General features: G+C 29.5%; 1 long non-coding RNA gene across 1 annotated transcript in view; it reads left to right on the forward strand.

The window, feature by feature from the left end:
• The window catches only part of LOC142331719 (uncharacterized), a 70,250-nt gene extending 48,896 nt beyond the window's left edge, over nucleotides 1–21,354 (forward strand). The window contains exons 2-3 of the long non-coding RNA XR_012758067.1: nucleotides 19,499–19,681; nucleotides 21,217–21,354. This is a non-coding gene — a long non-coding RNA (uncharacterized LOC142331719). The remainder of the gene's footprint in view (nucleotides 1–19,498; nucleotides 19,682–21,216) is intronic.
• The last annotated feature ends 2,486 nt before the right edge of the window (nucleotides 21,355–23,840 follow it).

Below are 23,840 nucleotides of genomic sequence, written 5' to 3' on the forward strand. Positions count from 1 at the left end.
TCTGTGGCCATAAACAGCATTACCAATTGTGTACAGGCTCCTGTCTCTTGTTGTCTTTTCGTTGATGATATTGTTATTTACGTTGCAAGCCGCTCTACACCCACTGCGTAGCGACTGATGCAGAACACTATATTTCGCCTTGAAGCTTGGTCAGGGACTACTGGATTCACATTTTCACCCGACAAGACGAAATATGTAGTCTTTTCTAGGCTACGGAACCCTTCTAATCCGCGGGTTTTTCTGAACAGGGAGCTTATTGCTGTCTCTACTTACGTCAGGTTTCTGGGTTTGCTTTTTGATAACCGTCTTACTTTGGTCACATATATGAGGGATTTGAGGACAACGTGTTCCAAACTTTTGGATATGATGCGGGTCCTAAGTAACTGGGGGGCCGATCGGTCGTGTATGTTACGTTTTTACTACTCCCTTGTTCGTTCCCGTTTGGATTATGGTTGTGTCGCCTATTCTTCATATCGTCAAACCGTACTTAAGATGCTGGACAGTGTGCATCATACTTTTCTTCGGCTTGCCACGGGTGCGTTTAGATTGAGCCCTATCGCAAGCTTACTTGTAGACAGTGGCGAGCCATCACTTTGGGATAGACGAGACCAGCTTTTGTTATCTTATTTTGCCCGTCCCAGCGGGCAGCCGAATCACCCAACTTTTGACCTAGTTCTTAAGAATCCTAATTTGAGGAAGTATGAGGACCGTCCACGTTGTACTGCGCCTGTGGGTGTCCGTACACGACGTCTGATGCAGCGTATGAATGTTGGCACTCCCTCGTTCTTTCCATCATGTCCGTGCTCGAATCCCCCGTGGAGAATAAACTATGTAAATTTTACGTTTGATCTTACAACGTATGATAAACAATCAACGCCACCTATTGTTTACCAACAGGTGTTCCAGTTTCTCCTCACCAAGTCGAATCCAGACGTGGTGGTACACTCTGATGGGTCGAAGCATGACGGTAACGTTGGTTGTGCTTTTGTTTTCGATGAACAGACTTATATATTATAAGAATTATATATGATATGATTAATATTACATTTACACCATGTATAGCTTATTATTTTGGAGTTATATTACCCTTTTAATAATAACTACCGGGCGATGATAACGCCCAGGTGTTTTTCGCCCACAAACAACCAAAAAAAAAAAAAAAAAAAAAAATCGATTATCCGGACCGATAATATAAAAAAAAAAGTGGAGTATATACCGATATTTTTAAGTACAACAGATATGATAAAAAATACGTAAATACGAAAATATTCAGAAAATAAAGCATTTAATTCTACATTTAAATTTTAATATTAATGTTAAATTAATAACGAATTACCGTATTACTAGTTTTACTAGGCCGTAAAACGGAAAGAAATTATCATGTTGAAAAGGATTTGAAGTAATCCTTTTCAACTGTTTTTATTGTGGGATTTTATTTTTAATTAATCACTGTCATTGTGAGTGTCTGTAGAAAATTTACCGGTTGTCCCCACGTCGTTCTGTCAAAGTTTATCGTCTTCACTACCATCAAGTTCATTAGATATTCTGCATTTTTTTCTGATCGCTATTGCCTTACAAACCTGATCCAATCTAAAATTAAGATTTCTTCTATCCAACCTGATTCCTGTGCTCTAATAATAACTCCATTAACCTGTACGGTAGGAAGACTTTTTCTTTTAAATGCAATGTACGGAAGAATTTTGATCCATCAGAATTAATGCAAAGCAAAACACTACACTTTTGTTTTTCATTACCACCAGTGCGAATCGTAACACTTTTTTCACCTTTTTTGCTTACGGTTTTGCCAAATGGCATTTCAAAATATACGGGGGTTTGATTAGCGTTTTCTATTTAAGAAGGCAAATAGCCTTTATTATTTCTTAGATTTATTATGTGTTTGTGAAAATGTAATATTTCTTGTTCATAAGAGTCTGGAAGTCGTTGAGAAATGGTCATTTTTCGTCTTATTGAAAATCATTTCCTGCAAAAAATCGTGTTGTCCATCCACGGCGTGCTTTAAAATCAACTTTAAGCAATGATTTAGCGATTTCACGAGCATATGATTGACACATTCCTTTCGTGACGGCATAAACGCATTTCCTTTTTTCCATCACAAAGTCATGCAATTTTTTTTGTCTGTGTATTTTGGTTTTAAGCCACGAAAAGCCTTTTTATTACCAGTAGCTTTCATAGAAGTTGTTTCTTTTTACGCATATCTCGAATGCAGCTATCATCTACGTCAAATTTTCTTCCTGCCGCCTGATATCCAATTTTTTCAGCCTCTTTTATAAGTTTTTCATTTACTGTAAAAGATCGTAGACGCTGTCCTTTTGTACTCATTTTAATGCCGTAATTGAAATAAAGATAAACAAGATAAACTAAACAGATAAAATGCACGTAACCGTCCACATATACAAACAGTACAATGACTATGGCGAATAGACAAGACGACGATGAGTAACTGATAGTGTAACTGTAGTGCCATTAGAACCGGATGCAGCCTATACAGAATGAATCAGTTTTATAAAACTACTGTAACTTCGTTCCTATCGATAATAAGAAGAGGATGTTAATAATTAAGGATATATTCTGTAGAAGCGGCATACAGTATTGATAATCGGAAGCCTAATGTAACTATATTTATGCGTTTAAATTTAGGTACTTTTAAGAAAACATTTACTTTACATAACTTATCCTAGATAAAGGCATTGTTTCAAGTAAGCTCCGCAGCCTTATTTTTTCACTCCAATTCCAAGAAAATAAGTGCGGGGGTACTCGAATTAATACGGTATTCCATTTCAGTTTCCGATTTGTGTGTCCGCTATAGACTAAAATACTAATGAACCGATTTACGCGCGGGGAAAAATGGAGAAAGGGAAAAACTGGAAAAGGGAAAAACTGTTAAAGTAATGAGGAAGAAGGGGAAATTGGAAAAAGAGGGGGAAACAGGGAAAAGGAAACGGAAAGGGGGAAACATACATGGTAAGAGAAATAAAGGAAGATAAATTGGGATATGGTTGGAAAAGGGGAATTTGGAAAGGAAATGGGGAAACGTGGGAAAGATAATATGGTAAAAATGAAAATGGGGAAATGGAGTAAAAGGAAAAGGGGGAAAGTAAAACGGTTCAAAGGAGAAAGGGTAAAAGGGAAAGGTCAACTTTTGTGAAGTTTCGTAATGTTCATTTTGTAATGTTTTATCAAACTTTTAATTGCGTTCATTTAATCTATATATATATATATATATATATATATATATATACACTCAAATTTAGCAATAGCGAAGCACTGCTGGATCTGCTAGTAATTTAATAAATTGATAAATACTTAATTTATAATGTTATAGAAGTAACAGTCTTGGTCCATTACTACGAGTATGGACTAAGTCTAATAAGTATCTACGCGTATTTTTTTCGTTATCTTTGATAATGAATTTCAGTAATCCGTAACACAGAATTTTACACTATTATTCGAAAATAAGTATTTCTGACGAAACAAAGCTATAACAATGAAAATATAATCTTGTAAGTAATAAAAGTGAAAAGTAAAGTTTGCAATAACTGTTCACATTATTTTCTGATTAATTTATATTTAATTACAATTATTCATAACCATCTAAAAATCACTTGGGAAATATTTTTTTATAGATTTAATACCTTAAGGATAATATATATTTTCACTAATGATAAAAAATTCATAAAAAAAAATTACATTAATCAAATTAATGTAATGAAATTTTTTAATATTATCTTTTTTGTAATGTGCAAAGAAATAAAATTACGACAATAAATAACAAGAATATAAAAATGATGATTGAAATAAGATTTTCTGTCCTTTCTATTTCCTTTCATTCTTTTTTCTTTTCAGTCCGATCGTTTAATGATAAAAATAGATGATGAATTTTCACATTCAAACTACCTGAGATTAAAATTTTAGATAGTTCGGTTTTTATAAAATATCTCCAGTATATTAATGGACAAAATCCATTAATGCTATGTCCGTATTCGCGGTTTGATATGAACTAATACAAAGTGCTTAATTTGATGATAGTAAGCAGTTGTTGTTTAGGTGTAAAAATCTAAGTAAATGTAATATTTGTATAATTTATTTCTTATTTACTTACTGCTTTCACAACCTGATAATATAAATTTAGAACCTTATAAACTAAATAGTCTTTACTTACGTTTACAAAGGTCTCTAAATTAACTACGTATAATCCAAAAGGTTTTACGTGAAACGGTGCAGTCGATCTGATCATCATTGTAAGTAACATCTTTTTAAACCATTGCGGTTTATCCGCCCAAGAACACTCTGCCAAACACCTTCGAAGTTCATCGTACTGAAAAATAGGGCATCTTTTTGTTATTCATAGTGTAATTTTAATGAATATTTTAAAATCTTGTACAGCTCTTATACATTGAAATTTACATACAAAGCCCAATCGTAAATAACATACAATATACGATCGTAAATAACTCAACCGGAGATGTTATTTTGTAAAAATATTAAGGTGTAAAAACTCTTACACATTAATTGTAGCAAGGTTGTTGATATTAATTATCTAATTGCTAAACTTTTTACTGTTACAAAAGAATTCATTGTATTAGGCTACGAAGAAAGTAAAAAAGTTAATAATATTCCTCGTATGTTCGTACTAGTTTTATACTAACATTTTTTCTCACACTGAATTCATTCTCTTTCATAGGCCAGTTAAACGAACGTAAGGCTATCCGGCTTTTATTAGGATTTCATAGAATTCTACTGAAAACCCGGATTACTGTTCAACTAGATTTTTGAAAATAATGAATCCGAAAAATATAAAATCATAACGTGGGATTTTTATTTCAAAGAAATCTATAAATACGTTCAGTATTTTTTTACGAATAAAGGTGTAAAAGGTGAAAACAACGCTCAATGTGAATGTAATGTTCTCATAAAAGGTTATTTACCAAATTGTCAAGGCTTTTGTAATGTCACAGCTACTGCCAGACAGCTTGATCTGAGCATAGCAGAGTTTATACTGTTTAAAATGAAACTGTAGTTAAATTTTGATATGAAAAGAAGGTAATAACTAAATATTAATATATTAATTAACAAATAGGAAATTAAAATTCCTTATCTTTCCTTTGGTAATTGATGAAAACAACAATCTTAACATCAAAAACAATCTTACATTAATAATCGTAATATTAGGCAATCTTAATATTAAAAATTACCTCATCGATTATTTTTTGTCCATCGGAACAATAAAAATATAACACAAAACAGTCCATTAAAGCTAGACATATGTATCCAATTTTTATTGAATTGCTGTTACTCTGAAAAGAAAATTTACAAGTCAATTTCTACAAATTTCAAAATATTAAAAAAGTTAACAAATTCATTTACTTAAAAGAATACTACCTGAAAATTCTAGCCCAGATAGCTCCAGCTGCCACTCATATATTTTAAAACCATTCTTCGAGGTTTGATTTTTTCGATTTTGTTCTCGGATAAAAAAATTTATGAATGTAACGTAAAATATACTTGTATATATTTAAGCGTTACTCCTCTCCTCTTGGACCGCCATCTATGATTCAGTATGGAGGAAAGTATTTTTTGTTTGAGCGTAAATATTTCTTCTAGGTATTCAGAGATTTATTGATCAAAAATTTCCTTTCCTCTTTAAAAGTTTTGAATGTGTTTTTTATTACTATTAATTATGATGTTAATGTTTCATGTTAAAATTTGAAAACACTGGTTCATGTGCTATTCTGATAATACGTCCGTTTTATATTTCCTTGAATTTTCAATTCTTAGAAAGATTTACAGGAAATAAATGCCACATATTCCTGAAATATTCACTTCCCTTACATAATTTCCCTGAGTTTGTTTCTTATCATTTGCTTTAATTTAATTATAAAAACTATTATCACTTGCTTTGCCATTTCAAATAACCTACTCACGTATTTTTTTGTAAGCGTTTCGTATTTTTAATAGAGATAATACTAATTTAAAATACTCTCACAAACACGAATAAAATTATGATATTTTTTTAAATGTATTTTATTTCCTTGTACGAAGTAAAGGAAGTACTGTGATCGCGAAAAAGGTACATCGGTTCGAATCAGACTTAATTCCTTTTTTCAATTTTTTTTTTTTTAATTTAAATATGCTGATTCATAATTATTAACCTCTGATATATTCCCAATTTTATTTGATTAATGTGTCAAATAAAATTCTAAATAATGAAATACTTTGATCTTAGGGGAAGGCGGTTCGAATCAGACTTGATCTCCTTTATTTTTTTAACTTTTTTTTAGTTTAAATATTTTGATTTATTAATAATTATTAACTTCTTATTGTAAAAACGTTTTTACAATGAATAATATTCAATAACAAAAAAAAATATATGAATATCAAGTTTTTAATGAAATAAATTCAGAAATGCATTATTCTTTTCTTTGCGTTGTGGTTTTTTTACATTTTAAAGTTTAACATTTTTGATTATATTTATAAATGAAATTATGGAAACTAATTTTTGTTTAGGTCCGTTACTCTTATCAGCCGACTGGTTTATTAGCATAGTGTAATTTTTCTATTACAATTCTAATACTAGTTTTGTTGGTTTTATATTTAGAGACCGGATTATATGCAACATAAAAAGCTGGAAATATGCATGAAAAATGCTTAAAATCTGCATGTAAAATATGAAAAAGTGTCAAAATATGCAAATTTAAATAATAAAAATATAGTAATTTTTAGTTTTTTATTTCAAAATCAGCATAAAGTTGGTAAGTAGTTGAATAACAAATCGATAATTTCGATAATTAACAATTATTTAACATTTTGTTACTTTTGTAAACGTAAACAATCAGGTACTGTTCCAAATGTTCGGTAGTAAGATTGCGTCTTTGATCAGTCAAGATATTTTTATAAGTGGAAAAGGATCGCTCCACATCCACGGAGGTAACTGGGCAGTATCTGAATTTCGGAGCTATGTTAGCACTTATTGTTTCTGGTAAAAGTTCACCCGTTCCATTAAAAAAACTATCAATTTGATACAAAGGTTCAAAGCCTGGGTTATTGTTCAAAATGCTTTCAAATTTTTCTTTAAGATTACACGGGAATACCTCTGGCAATGCGGAGTTCATTTAGTAGATTTTATTCATTAACTGAATAGATTCATTCAACGTCAAATCTTTAGTCTCAAGCTTTTTAATACTCGCAGGTATGTGGGAAAAATAAATCCTAATCACAGCTACGTTTTTTTGATATACTAGAATTGTTAAATGCTTCCTTGGATTGACAAACTGCCATAACCTCTACACTATCGAAGTCGTTTACTACAATCTTTGATGGCCTCAAAATGTTCATCGTAAAACAGCACAGCTTCAATCCGCGTTCCCCATCGAGTTATCACTGGTTGGGGAGGTAAAGTATCGTCCGTTCTTGTCTCACGTGAGTTGTTTTATTTGGCCTCATAATGATATTATCCTGCCAAAACAATAGACGCGTGGCTGCTAAGTGCGCTGTAAGAACGGTGCGGCTAATAGGTTTGGCCGACTACAACGTAAGACTTCATTTTTTTCGGTATGTTCTCTACCTAAAAATACTGTAAATATGGCGAAAATATGCGTCATCACTAGATTTTAAGGAAAATATTCGATAACCGGTTAGAATGGGCTTAATATGCAAATGCAAATAATCCGGTCTCTAGTTATATACGTATTTAATATGATGTGTAGAACTTATGGTGTTGTAAAAGAAAGGTTCTATTAAAATTTTGAACAGAAGAAAATCCTTTCTTTCACTCATGTAGTATGAAATAAATCTAATGCGTTAATGAACTCTAAGTAGCTTTTATGGCGAAATTGACAGAAATTTTAAATCTCACTTTTCACAAGGATTCACTCGGACTTTATTAATGTTTTGTATTTGACATTCGTAATTTGTGTCCGGCGTATCCCCAGTCTTCTACTTCTATTTTTTTAAATATTTTTTTAATTTATTGTTTTCAATTTTTCGTATGTGGCTAGTTTAATATTGTTCATTATAACTTGAAATTTTCCAGAAAGATCTTGTTGTGTTGTTACGCAAACTTTTATATTTTCAGAATGAAAATTTCCTCACTGTACTTCTTTAATTCAGTCCCGTAATAATGATAATAATAAAGTCAACACAAAACAATGCATTTTATTATATAATTACTGGGAGTACATACGAATTATATTGTGATCCATTTACATTTAAGTATCGTGAATTTATATTTTGGGTTTATCAACGAAAGCCGTCCCTTTTACCGGTAATTATAGTCAATTTGTCTCTAACTAAATAATACACCAGTACCCTTTATAGTGTTATACATATTTGAAAAATTATATTATAAAATGTTATTGATATTTTTAAATGTATTACCTCAATGCTTAAATATAAGAAGATACACACTTGAAAGAGCACGCACTGGTTCGCAATTGTTATACCCAGCTGGTTACATTTATTTACATTTGTCATATTCCTTGAATAAAACAGAAAAATATAATAAAACTGATCGATTTTAAAAATAAAATTACAGCATAATAGTCTTACTAATTCTAATAAATATACATACCCTGCAGAAAGTTAATAGAAGTCCCCGTTACAGGATATCAAAGATAAAAAATTGTTTATTTACCTGATGTATAATTTACCCAATTACTTAATAATGCTAAATATTTTTACCTCAAAAAGCTAAAGGAAGAGTAGTAGATAAAACTATTTGAAGTCTACTAAAAGTAAACTCGGTTAACTTTTTCAACTGTAAAAAGAAATCTGTTTCTCTCCTGAATTGAATATTCATATTATCTTAAATGCAAAGTTTTACTGTAACCAAAAACGTCGTATGTCATAATGGTGAGAAATTTTCAGTTAATATATGAAAATTGTTTTAGAAACTTATACTCGCTATATACCATTTATAATACTCTGTTTATTATTACACTGAAACTGAATATATTTTGTAAACCGTCTCATATTATTTTGAGGTATATATATTATACAAGCCAAAAAAATTGTCCCTCATTTCTCTGTCTGAAATAAATTCTTGATTTTTAAAAAAGATTAATTTATGTTTATCTGTATAATAAATCGGCGGGTTAAATTGTGTTTTTTCCTCTTAACAAGTTATTTCTTTACAACATGTAATACTGATTTTTTAAAAATGCAATGTTTTCATAAAGATTTGTAATGCTATTGCTCGTCAATAAAAAATGAAATAATTTTTCAGTAATTTTTTAAGGCGCTTTGTATACTAAACATATCAATGATTAAACAATTATTGGCTGGTAATTTTCGTTTAAAGTTTTTCTTTACACCAAAAATACAGCTCATACTTATGTATTATCTCTTGTTATTTTTCTTTACTACCATCTGTGTCTTACGATTTAATTTTATTCTTTCCATTATACTTAAATACGTGTTGAATGAAGTATAAATTTCAATTTTAAAAACTTGTTACTTAAAATGAATATAATTTAATAAAATATTTACATTCCTAAATAATTTTCAATATTTCAGAACAAATAATATTGAATTTCACAGCAATTTTTTTATTTTATATAAATTTTTTAAATTTAAAAAGTTTTGAACATTTTTAAGGTGAAATATTTTTTCTGATGTTCCATTAAAAAAAATCTAGCTAAATTGTACGTAAAGCAATAATTTTTGTATAAAATCAAGATTAAAAAAATTAAGATGTAACACTGAAATTTAGTAAAAGTATTTTAGTATTGTTAAACTAATGGGTGTTTCAAAAAGGAAATACCCTTTTCCTTTATGGAAAACGTTGTAAACGAAGGAGTAAACGACTAGACCGGTTTCGAACACGTGTCCAATTCACAACATTTTCACACTTTCACAAGTTACAGCTCCAAAACTGTAAGTCGTACAAGAAAATTTTTTAAATAAAAGTTGTCTGTTTTTTTTCAGATAACAACTTTTCCAAATGCAATACAGATGAAAAACAATTTTTTTCGTGTGAAAAACCGAAAAAACATGTTTTTTACAACTTCAGCGCCAGCTATATTTCAATTTCAAATTATACGGCATAACTTATACGGCAAAAACATTAATTGTAGAGAAGAATGTCCACTAAATTTTTTGTTTGTAAAACGTTTCTCTAAAATGCATAGATTCAGAGAAAAACGTATTTCAAAAACTTTTTGAGTTTTTCAAAAATCTATTGGAGGGGGATGTTAAAAATCTGGAGTTAAGCTTCCTTTATCACCCCTAAGATATGGAAAAAAACATCAATCGGTAGGTAAGGATTTTCTAATAAAAATACAAATTGACTGTACTAAGAGTTAATGTTTCACTTACTTGCAAATTTGGTCATGTTGAATTATTAAGTATTTAATATATAATTTTAATTTCCTGGAATCAATCTTACTTTTAATAAAATTTAATTTACTATAAGTAGATGTTTCAACTTGATTCGAACTAATATTTTCATCACTATTAAATCTGTCATCACTGAATAATCGGTTCATTATTAAATATTTGTTAATTTCTTTTAATGATATACAATACAATTTTAAACGGGTAATAATCGATCTCGTTGCAGCATTAAACGTACCGACAACAGTAAAACCATAACCAGCTGCTAATGTAAAATTTAATGAAGTGAGACAATGGATCGTAAGAAATATAATTAAGGAATGACTGAACTTTTCCGGAATCCAAAATTCAATCGGTAACGGTACCTCTTGATAATTTACGTAATCTTCATCTCTTTTTACTAAACATAAATAAATAATTATAAAGAGCGGTAGAACTATTGATAAAATTGCAATCGATGCAAATGTGTACAGCATAACTTTCAAATTAAATTTTTGTAAACATTTGTTATCTTTAATTACTTCAATTTTATCTCTTGACAAATTTATTTTTAAGCTGTTTTCAATAATTTCCGTTTTATAAAAATCTTCGTCGATTATTTTCATCGATGACCATTTGAGTTTTGGTTTTAATATCATTTCTAAGTGTACAACTATAATTGATATAACAAAATTGAAATCTTTTATCGCAGTAAATCGTTTGAATAAATCAACATTCCAGATTCTATAAATTTTCATTGTAATTCCAAATAAAATTATCATTGACGTAATTCTAAGAATTATTATTCTGGAATAAGTTTTTTCTTCGTTAAATCCAAGTCCATATAAGACGTGCTTTAATAAATTAGATTTCGTCATAATAATTTAGTTTGTTCTTTGTTTACCTGTAGAAAATAATAATTTAATTAAATTCATATTTTTTTTCCACTTACTTTACATTTAAAGCGAAAAGCTTGACCAATTTTTTGACAAACGTTTTTATCTTATTTAGGACGGGGCTTCGATTAGATAAACTTATCCCAACGATAAATCTGATCTTTTATTAGAAGTACGAGAAAAGCGTGATTAAACAGTAAAGGGGAAAAGTTTCAATATAAAATTTCAGATATATTTCAAATTAAAAATATCCTACGTTTTCGAACACATATTCATCCAACCATGTTGTGTTTCACCTGTTGTTCTTTGCTTTTCAAAAGAGCACTTTTCTATTTTATAGTATATTTTACGTTTTTCGGGTTCATAGTAACTCATTGTACTATGTTTTGTTATTATTAGAAACATTTTTCACACATTGATAATTCGAAAAATATTACAATCTCTGTATTTTAACTGCATTGTAACTCGTAATAAAATATTAAGGTTTATATATTTTAACTTAACTACTAAATGCCTGCTAATCTTGAAAATACTGCAAACTATTTTCTAAAATATTAAATACAGATTAATTCAAACTGCACATTCTAATGAGAAATGGAGACCGATTGTGTTCTTTTTCCTGGAAGAAATCGCATTCATTAATATTTCATTAATGAATAAACCACTTCGTTTTACGTTTTATTCAACCGTAATTGAAATAGTTCTTATTTCTATTTAGGTTTCAAAACGTTTACAATTAATACGTAACTATATGTATTGCAACAAGACAGGTATAACGGAGCTGAGTAACGGATTCCTGCCGATTAAAAAGAAAGTAAAAGAAAATATAATAATGAGAGGAATCCAGAAAGAGGCTAAAACGAAACCTTTAAGTAAAGCTAACAAGTCCGTTTAACAATTGTTCTTTGTAATTGTTCTTTGTTCTTTGTCCGTTTAACAATTGTTCTGCCCGCTGATGTGTCAGCGGGCAGTATTACAGTATTTGTTTAGGTGTGCCTAAACAGATGTTGTTCTATGAAAAGTGTTACCGGACCCACGTCAGGAAAGCAAGAGAAACTAAAAGGGCTCGTTCGATCGTTCTAGGAATATAAATACTCCGGCGAAGACCAGATAATAATCAATCTGCGAAATGAAGTCCGCGGGGAGAGTCTGCTGGAGAATGAAATTTTTGGAGAAGAATTTCTTCTTTCTTTTTTTTTTGGAGGGCGAAAGACGTCTGTACGTTATCATCGCCCGGGCTGGAGAATGCTACGATAGAGTTCTAAGCGAGGAGTAATTATGCGAGTTTGAAGTGAGAGTGTTATGCGAGGAGGTCAGCAGTGAAGAGCGAATTTCTAGTGAATTAATTTCGACGCGATTAAGGTGACGTCACAAGTAATTCCAGTACATGAAAAAAGAAGTGGTTCGGTGAGTTACTGTTAGATTATAAGTGAAAGAGATAATGTACTAAATTTCATTCATAAATTGTTAGGATAGTTTTGTTTGTGAACAGCAAAGGTGCTCTTTATACATACTTTAGGTACTTTATACTTGTCTTATCTGTTGTACTATTGTTGTTAATACTAGACTAGTTGTTAAAAGTGTTAAGATTACCCCGGTCATGCTAATGTATTTTGTCAGTGGGACTGAATTCTGGTTTTCATTATTTAACTACCTGTGAATAAGTCCTGACGATTATTTTAAATTCTATTTTGCATGTAATCACTATGTTATAATTGTTGTGGTTGTTTTATTTAAGAAAGTTTTATGTAATTACAATTTATTAGTTTAAGAATATAATACAGAACAAGACAAATCAATAATAGTAATAATGTAATAATGACAACAGTAATAATAATAATAATAGTAATTATAAACGACACACAATAATAATCAGAATAATAACAATAAAAAGTAATAATAATAAATATCAATAATAAACAAATTATAATCACAGTAATCACAAAACGTTCTTAAATTGTCAATCTTTCAATATTCTGATTGATTATTAGAATTATTTTACATTAATAGATTATTATATATTTTTTAATTTAATTTAATGTTACTATTTTATAAAAAAATAAATTTTATAATTTGCATCAATTATTATTCGTATTCCCATTAATAATTATTTTAAATAAATTCTTATCACCTCCCGTTTAATTGATTATTAAATAAAGATATTATATTGTATTAGATTATTAAAGCATTTATAAGAAACAAAATTACTATACATCGAATTACTTTTTTTAATGAAATATAGTAACGAAATGTTAAACCCATAAAAACTCTAAATAAGAAGAGTTTCTATTTCTGATTATGCCCAAAATATTCGATAAAATAAAATTTATAACAGTGTAGGATATTATTTTGTGTACTACCTTTTTGATTTTCCTACAATCTCTTTATTTATAAATAATGTATAAAATAACTGGAATAAAAAAATAATAACTTCATTCCGGTAATTATCATTCGAAAATTCTAACTCCTTTTAATAGCCGATCTTTTAGTGCTTCACCTTTAAACGGTAATGCTTTTTATTTTACAATGTTTTACTTTTTAGTTTTAGATGAAGAACATAATTTGCATGATTTGCAAGTTGAAAGTTTCCTAGATTTCTTAAAGAAACGTTACACGTTTACAGAATGATTATAGAATATTTCTGTGAAAATGCAATGTAAATATCGATAAAAAATCTTCCTGTAATAATTCTATTTTTTTCTTGTTTAAGTTATCGGTTAACATTTTTTACTTAATCGCATGTTGACAACAACCTTGGTAGTTTCAGCTTTACATTCTACTTGTTTAAAAACATTTAGTCACTGTAATGTCGGGCTGAGAATAAAACTTTTGATCGAAGAAAGTGTTATATTATAGAAAAAACATGCAATATTATATATTATTTTTCTCAACTATTATTTTGATTGTTTCTAAACAATATATTTATTAAAGAAGTTGTACTTAGAACGTGAATACATCTTAAACTTAAATAGTACGTAATTCTTGTACATTTAGAAAAAAACACATACCTGTACTATTATTCTCTTGATCGTGCGAGAGTTACAAAACAGTTTTATATCGCACCATCTCATATATATATATACTCAAAATATATGTATTAAAAAATGTATTTTCTACATTTCAGTTGTTGCTCTATTGTTGGAATAAAAAAGAGATAGTCGTCAATACATAAAATTTACATGAGTCCGAATACACATGTTTCTAAAAAAAGTCGATGGAAAGGAGAAAAATAGAATAGAATAGAAATACGTAAAAGAGTTTAATATTTAATGCCAGTGAATTCAATCGATATCATACTGAAAATACAGCGAGATTTTTTCTCTTTTATCTTAATGGCTTCATAACCATTAAGATAGACACTTCATTTTCTTTATTTGTCCGATTACCTCCTTTGAAGTATGTTCTCTAAAAAGAATTAATGAAAAACTGGGGATATTTCTCACATAAAGACGCATTCGTTGAACATCATTCGCGATTACTTTAAGGAGTCTTTGCGTTACAGTCAATTATAAAAATTAATTTGTATATATCTGAAATTATTAAATATTAATATATATATATATATAAATTAATATTTATTAATTATTATTTATTTGATTATTATTATTAATTATTTGAGAATATTATACAGATTAATTTTTATAATTTACTGTAACGCAAATATTCCTTAAAGTAATCGCGAATTATCTTCAACGAATGCATCTATGTAGAAATATCTCCAGTTCTGCATTAATTCTTTTTAAATAAGAAAATGAAGTGTCAAACATCTGAGAATATTAAATTGTAAATAATTATTTTACGATTTAAATTTTTCAAAATACTTTTACTAAATATAAAATCTTAATTATTATTATTCTATTATTTGGAATACTACTTATTCCTAAATTTTCATTTAACAAAAGATCTAGATGGCTAAGAAGAAATTTATTACTAGTTTTAATACAGAACATTCCTGTTTATTATGTTTTTAAGGGAATAAAAAATATCTATAATAGAAATTTGGAATATTAACTTTTTGATTTAGAAACAATCTGACAATTAACTCGTTACACAAAATAATATTTATTTTGGCTAAGAAATAACCTCATCACTAAATACATAATTTTTATAATTTTTTTATGTTTATTTTTATAGTTTCGTAGACCAAATGGAATTTAATTTCTCTTTCTACCATTAAACGTATTTTTATATTAGAGGCGGCTTTCAATAGGATTCAGGTGATTGTTATAATTTCTGTAATAGCCTCCATCTATTCAGTGATCCCTAAATTAATTATTTTTAGTTTAGAACTAATTACCCGATCGAGGCAACGTCTGTTTAGGCGATTACCGGTCGTACTCATAGTGTTTAAAAAAGGATAAAAAAAAAGAAGTAGTTTTATGAACTGGGATTTTAAATTAAATGAGGTGCCTTTATTATTATTTTTCAATTTTTTTTCGAACGGTTCTGCAAAGATTCACGCAAATATAATTTAAATTCCTTCTGTTCTGATTTTCCTCTTTTCTCCTCAAAAATGTTTACATTCTTTCACTATAGAGTATTTTTCGTTCTTTTGTTCAGGACATTTGCTGTAATTTCTTTTTTGCATTCACAAGCACGAATTCTACGGATTCCAAAAGCAGTTTTGTTAATATAAATTGAAACTTTTGCCAGACAGATCACATGAGTAGTATAAAAATGTTATATTAATACGCCAGTAATCCTTACAGTAGTACTGTGAGTGAATTCAATTTTAGTTTAGGTTTTATTAATATTAAGGAAAAAGTAATTTTAAATGTTATATACAGCAAGTTGTTGATGAGCATGATGAAATCCGCAAACAGCTAAAGTCGTTTTTAATAAGCTGGATCTTATAAATCATTCAAGCTTAAGTGACGCTAAGTGCTATTCAATACAAATATAATCTTTAATATTTGGTTGTTGGAATTAGACACAATTAATTGCAATACTACAATGTCAATTAATTAATATTTAATCAATGTCAATTTTATTTTTTTATTTATTTTTTTTTTAAACTCAATCCAAGACGACCAGCCCACGCTAAAAAGCTTAACACAGTCGCTTCAGGGTGTCATGGCTGCGCAGTCTGCCCGCCCTAGCTCCGTCCGAACTCGGACATTGTATCGGGGTCTCCCGTGCCTCCTCGAAAACATACTAATCACCTCTTCCGGTGATCAGAATGTTTCTTCGCAGGAGAGCTACCCTTCCCGACCCTGTTTTACCTGATCAGACACGCATTTCGCTTGCCCTTCCCAGTTTCGTGTCCCCCCATGCCATCATCGGGGAGCTCCGACCCACCCACTATTGCGCGTGAGTAGGCCCAAACATCCTAGGCATAGAGGCTGCCTCCCTGGCCCCTACACGCATCAAGAAGGACTCGTACCTGTCCTCGATCCCCCACGCATTCCCATGACCCCTCAATACTTGTTGCGCCATGTCCCCCTCGGCGTCAGAGCACCGCACACAATATCCCCCTACTCCATGTCCATCGGTATATCCGGCATAGCATATTCCAACAACAACATGAGCAAAGACACATAATATAAATTCCTAACCTAACATAGTACATTAACAACTACATAAATAAAACACATTTCGACGCCTCTGATGACATCGAGGGCCGTGTCCACGTCAAGGGGGTTCCTCCTCCTTCTTCGCTGTTAGTACGAGACGAGCCATTCTCTCCACCTCCCTCCATACATTTTCACTCTGGAGCATGTCTCTGACAACGTTATCTGGTGTTACGGCCGCCGGAATCTGACGTCTCTCGTTCTCCCACCTGACACAGTCGAACCAGGTGTGTTCGGCTGTGTCAGCTGTCGCACAGCACCTGCAACACGGGGCGGCGTTAGTCAATGTCAATATTTAAAAAATGATTGTAGTGATAATAAAGATGTTTTTTTCATGATAATATTACAAGTATATGATTAAAATCTCAGAGTATTTATGTACAACAATCAAGAGCCCTTTTTGTAACACCTGTCATCATCATCATCTTCAACCCAAACTTAAAAATAAAGCTGAATGCAATATTTTGTTGTATTATATTATTATATATATATATATATATATGTGTGTGTGTGTGTGTGTGTGTGTGTGTGTGTGTGTGTGTGTGTGTGTGTGTGTGTGTGTGTGTGTGTGTGTGTGTGTGTGTGTGTGTGTGTGTGTGTGTGTGTGTGTGTGTGTGTGTGTGTGTGTGTGTGTGTGTGTGTGTGTGTGTGTGTGTGTGTGTGTGTGTGTGTGTGTGTGTGTGTGTGTGTGTGTGTGTGTGTGTGTGTGTGTGTGTGTGTGTGTGTGTGTATATAGGAACCCATCCAAAAATGTAAATGTGTTTTGTAGTTTTTGAACTGTGAAAAAGTGTACATTAAAATTTTCATATCGGGCTATTAGTATATTAAACAAAGATTAGATGGTGTGGTCAGTAAATCAAAGAGATAAGAATATGGTACTGTTTATTTGTAATGACGTTTAGATTCGTAACTTTGTATGATGTAAACCTCAATAGCAATTGTTATATTAATGTAATGAATTAACATTTAGATCTGTAATAAATTATGAATGCATAGCAGATTGAATCACCTTGGTTTTCTGGGTGTATATCAATCCATCTGGATACATACTGTACTGTGTATGGATTATATATTTTATTTACTCTGCCAGAGCTGTATTTAACTGAGGATCTGTGGTAAAATAAACAATAAGACCAATCCAGTACATGGAGCTTAACTCTTCACCTGATCCAAGTTAATCAGAGTAAATACAGATTCATTAGTAAACAATCTCTCTACTGCAGTATTTATTACAAGAGTCAGTTGTAAAATGATTTATACCAAGTATATGATTTGAAATAATTTATGAACAGAATTTTTTTTTTTCTTTTGAAGTGTTCGTTTACCAGAATAGTATTGTGGATGCTAATGATTACAATAAAATAAACAAAAAATATTTAATTTTGTATGTTTTAACCACCCAACAGTTATCCTCATGGAAATATTTTACATTGATCAAAATGACTAATGTAAATACGCGTATTTAAGTATGAAAATACAAGTATGATTAAAGTCCACATTCAGTTATACAACTAGCTTTATTTTTATTATTTCTTTTATGTTTTGTAAATTTGATAGTAACTGTGCATGACCTGGTTATCATTTGCCGATGGTTATGACTGATATACAGATAAAAATCTGGGTTCAGTGAATGACAACTGAAAATAAATAAATAATAATGAAAATAAATAAAATGATAAATCATTAATTATGTTGCTAGATCTGATTGAATATTATTTTTTCAGACTAATGGTTAATCTGGACTGGTTATTGCCACTTATATGAATTTCTTGTAACGGTCTCCTTTGATCTGTCCAGGGTGAATGCTCGGATAGTTTCTTTCATTGCCTGTAGCATAGCAAATCTACCCATTTTCTGTTGTGATTTATGTAATATTATTACGTGTATGTACTGATCAGGATAAAAGATTTATGTATTTAAGAATTTTACAAAAAAATAACGAAAAATAGTATAAAAACTCTCTGGAGTGCTATTCATCAATTTATTTATTAAATGTCAGTGTTTTGGAGTGTAGGGTATTATGAGAGCGTAGATAATGTCTGAAAGTGACTCGTTTATTCTTTTATAAAAATTCTACAGTTTTAAACAAAGTAAAATCTATCCTGAATGTGAATAAACAAAAGCCTATGAATGTATGATTTGCTGAATGATCTACATCACCTATCTTTGTAATAATGTAAAGCTGTTCCTTGTTAAATTTTTCCTTAAGAAATGAGTATATTGTTATTATCGCAATCTTACAATTTTTTTGAGTCTTTATTTGAGTTTTTATTGTTATTCTCATTTTCTAATTTTTGATAATCTTTTAACCTCAACACATTTATATTTCCTGCAACCTCAGTTACCTGTTTTATATATTTCAGTCTTTCTCGTGGAGTTGGAGTTCTTTTTTTAATTCTTTTCAAGTGCTTTTTTTTTTAAATTGAAAATTCTACATTAACAATTCAAAAACTTATTCACTGGATGAATGTAATCATCTGACTTCAGAAATTGATAAAACTTACACATTGTGCTTTTCAGATAGACATAATATTGCTAGTTGATTGGAAGTATAATGATTTGTATGTTAGAAGCTTCTAATAATTAGAATGTTGTATCCATTCATAAAAACTTTCCTCTTTAATTATTTTTATTTTTTTCTGAAAGGTACAAATCTCTGCGTGTGTTTTTAATTATTATAATGTTAAATTCTTTTGTATTTAGATTGTTTGATTGGCGTCCTGATAAACAGAGGGGTGAGATCAAGAATTGAATCTGACATAATTGTTAAAAATCTGTTTGATCCAGTCATATTCAGGAGAGATGTTAAACTTATACAGGAGTTCCAGCAGGAATTACGCGATGAATGCATAGTGTGGTGTAGTTAAATGTGTCATAATATATGATGTATGTATTGTACAACTGGTAATTTATAAGATAATTTTCAGCTATTTTAGAATATTGTAAAACTTTCTTCTGTGTTTTTTTTTCAGCTACGAAATTAGTGTATGTTATAAACAAAATATAAGTCTGATAGAAATTTAAGTATCTTAACTCATATTATTTTATTTACCTTGCTTAATTTATTTGTATTTTCTGCATTTTAGTATTGATTTAACAATTTGTGCCCTTTCTTTTATATAACATGGTATAAATAGGTAGGAATACTATACCTTAAAATTAAGTCAGATTGGTAAAATCCTGATTAGACTATATGATGAATGAACTGCTGGTTTGATGCTACACTTAAAGAAATGTGTAGGCTTTATTGTGTAACTAGGTCAAAATCACCACTCCATATTTTCTTTTGCCACCCTAATTTTAAATATGTATGAGGTAGCTTCAAAAACTTTATAAAATATTTTTGTTTTACAAAAGAATTCTGTATGAATAAATATGCTTATCAGTCTAATTTGGAAGTTTTTGACTTTTGCCAGCATTTCAAAATTTGTTGACATATTCTTTGACTCTGAGAAGCTTCCTTTCATTGCTTTGTCACATTAGTGATCCCACCGTTGGCATCCTTAAAACACATAACTTTCAAAGTCAGTTTCAAGCAAGGAAAGAAGTAGAAATTAATTGATATCAAATCAAAGAGTGTAGTGAGTGTTTCAGGGGAAATAAATTGAGCTGTGTAAGGTAGTCCCTTGACTGGCATGGATAAATATCCTGGTATATGACATGAGAAAAAGTTAATTGTTTGCATGTCACTTTTCAGGATATTTCCTTTTGATCGCACTACACAGTTGATGAAGAATATTGGTATGTATTCCCTTGTTCACCGTTTGGCCTTATAGAATGAATTTATGGCTGACATTAACCATGTAAAAATAACTAAATTACTGTTTCTGTTCCATTCTGATGACTGAGAGACAATGCAAATCTAATCATTTAAAAATGATATAGCTTGTCTTCTGTTATTGTATGGTACAGAAAATTATCTTTTTTGCCCAAAACTTTATATCTCTATTATGTCTCATTTAGGTCTCTATTATGAGTCATTTGTCATTTGACAAACAGTGTATTTTCATGTAATTTTATTATATTGTATTGAATACTGTGCTGACTGTCTGGCTGACATTCTGACTTCAGATACTGATATCCTCAACAGATTTTCTTCTATCGTTTTGAACACATTAATATTTTTATCACTTGTTGAATGCAGTATTTGGGAATTCACTACGTACAAAAGCAGCTATTGGTATCGTCAGAGAAAAACTCTGATGTGGACAACACATGACTTCCTTCCTATTAAATTACAGTTAAGTTGTGATTTCATCAAAGCTACTACTGGCTTATGATGCAATAATCTTGTGTTTTTCTTTTTTCAAACAAAATGTTACTGGAAAAATTTTAAAGCCAGCTGGTATATTTCTAATTTACATAAATTATCATGACTACAATAATCAAGATTTTATAATTGTAATTTTACAATGTTACAGAGGCATCCACAAGGTGCAATTCAGGCTAATTTTAAGGAACCAGAAGCGACTGATGCTTGTATACATTTACTGGATGGTAGGTGGTTTAACAAAAGAAGAATAACAGCTGAAACGTGGGATGGAAAGACCAAATACAAGTGAGAATCTGATAATTATTTATTTATTATTAGTCATTATGGAGAGCATACTTCACAAAATTGCTTCTGTACTTACTGCTGTAAAGTATACAATTTGTACTTCAAGCATAATCATATGTTCTAAAGAACTAATGATAATACTGTGGTATGTTCCTCAAAGGTGTTTTCATTTAAATTGCTTAGAGATTATTTACTGATTGGTCAGTATAAAGTCACCATTGAAGAAAAAACAACAAAAAGATGTACTGTAAAATATATCACTTTATTTTGTTTTGCAAAAGAATCGTATGGTGAGGTAGTATTACTCTGTTGGAATGTATCTACACTTTTGTTTTGAGCAATTTGTAACAATTAAATTTTCTTCAAAACAAGTACAAGTATATAGCTAAAGTAATTTAAGTTTAATGATAGTTAAATAATAATTCTGATACAAACTAAAAATTAAAATTGATAAAAGTTTTAATGAGATGATTATACTTCTGCAACTTAAGTAGTGTCCATGGAACTGTTTGTGTACCAGAAATAAAATTTTAAAAATATATTTGTAGCTCCATTTGTATTAAAATTCAGAAAAAAGAAATGACATAATAATCTCAAAATACGCTATCTGTGAAATAAGATGAATTTACATTTTCAGTTTTATAAAAATTTTAATACAAAGCTGAATTATTTTTTTCATTAAAACTTAGCTTTTCAGATGAAGAATTTAAGGAATATTTTTTTCAAGGAATAAAACAGTATAAGCTCTTTTCCTTGTTATGTGTATTTCAAAATAACTCTTTTAATTTTAAATAATTAGCAATTTTCCTTTATAGCTTATCTTCTCTAAATAAAATATACTTTTTCATGTAAATATGTCATAAAACCAGTTTTGATAATTATAAATATAGAAGCTCAGAGAAATTGATTACTTTGGAAATTGATAGATAAATTAGTTTAAAAATGGAAGTTTTAAAAAATTCTTAAATAAACAAGAACTATAATTATTCTAGAAACATACTTTTATAGACAATGACGCAAAAATTATATTATTGATAATGGATTGAGGACCGACATACAGAGACCCTTATAGGTTTAAATAAATTATTTGCAATATTTCTGCCATGTGTAAACGTTTATTCCTTCCATCAAAATTTATTTGTGGTAGGGGATATTTTTTTGATCGGTTTAAGATCATGATATTTCTTACCTCTTGTGATAAATTTTTATTTTATATAATTTTTTAAAATTATTATTTTATATAATTATATTTTCATAGAGATGCGTTTTCTGTCAGGATGAGCTTTCTGAGTCACAGGTTTCGGGTGTTTGGGTGTTTTTAAGTTAGAATTATCTTTTTAATTGGGATTTTCTAAACTAAAACTCCTTATTTGTTTTTATCTTTGCTTTATAAACATTAGCAGAAATACTTGTTTTTTAATTCTTTTGTAAGTATTATTAATTAATCGTTTCCTCTTTATTATCTTTACTTATTTATATATTTTATTTTTCCCCAGTACTTGTTAATGATGATTGTTCAGAATTTAAATAATCGAACAACTTTTTTTTTTTATAAATGGGCTTTGAGCATTTTCATGTTTTCCAATTTATTTTGAAACCATTTCGCAGAGCTTGATGTTATTAAATATAAATAAACTGTACCAAAAATTTAAAAGTTAATTCCTTAAGATCAAATGATTTTTTAAATAATACAGAACAGCAATAATTGGCGTTGCAAATTGTAAAATGCAGAATCTTTGGTCGCTGGTTCCCATAATTCCAGGATAAAATTTCATTTTTACTATTGAATTTCTTTTTATTAATTTGCACAAAATGTTGCAAGTAAAATATATTTAATAAGTTTCCTGACAAACAAAAAACTGAAATAAATCTCAGTTCTGTATAAAAAGACGTCTTTTTTGTTTGTTCCTGATAACCAAAAGAAATGCTGAACCAACCATTAAAAAACTTTAACCTTAGGTTGCTTATAACCTTTAGAATGTTTACCATGAATCAATCTTCACCATTCTCATTACTACATAAATCATTAAAAAAAAATACATAAATAATCTTGAACTTCTTTTGCAAAATTTAATGGTATTTTCAGTGTCATTATTGACTTCTTCAGAAAGTTATTATGCAATTTACTAAATTTAATGTCATTGTCTATTAAACATCTATTTGTATTGTTCTAGTAATGTATGGAAAAAAATTTTGATAATAAAATTAAAAGGAATGAAGGCTATTTACATATTTAACTTGTTTTGATGGTTTGAAGAATATTGAATTTTGATATCAATGTAGATTTCTTCAAAACGTTATTATTTGCTTACAAAATTTATTGTCATTGTCTAATCTGGCAGTGACCCACGAAAACTCATCTTTGTGTTAGCAAAAAAGGACTCAGTTGTTTTCTACTTACTGAACTGAAAGGGGTAATTGATAATATCACACGCATAATTAGCATAGATTCAATTTTCAATTTGATATTAATCTTTTCATAACATC

This window comes from Lycorma delicatula, chromosome 10, assembly GCF_047948215.1.
Source record: "Lycorma delicatula isolate Av1 chromosome 10, ASM4794821v1, whole genome shotgun sequence".
Taxonomy (NCBI): domain Eukaryota; kingdom Metazoa; phylum Arthropoda; class Insecta; order Hemiptera; family Fulgoridae; genus Lycorma; species Lycorma delicatula.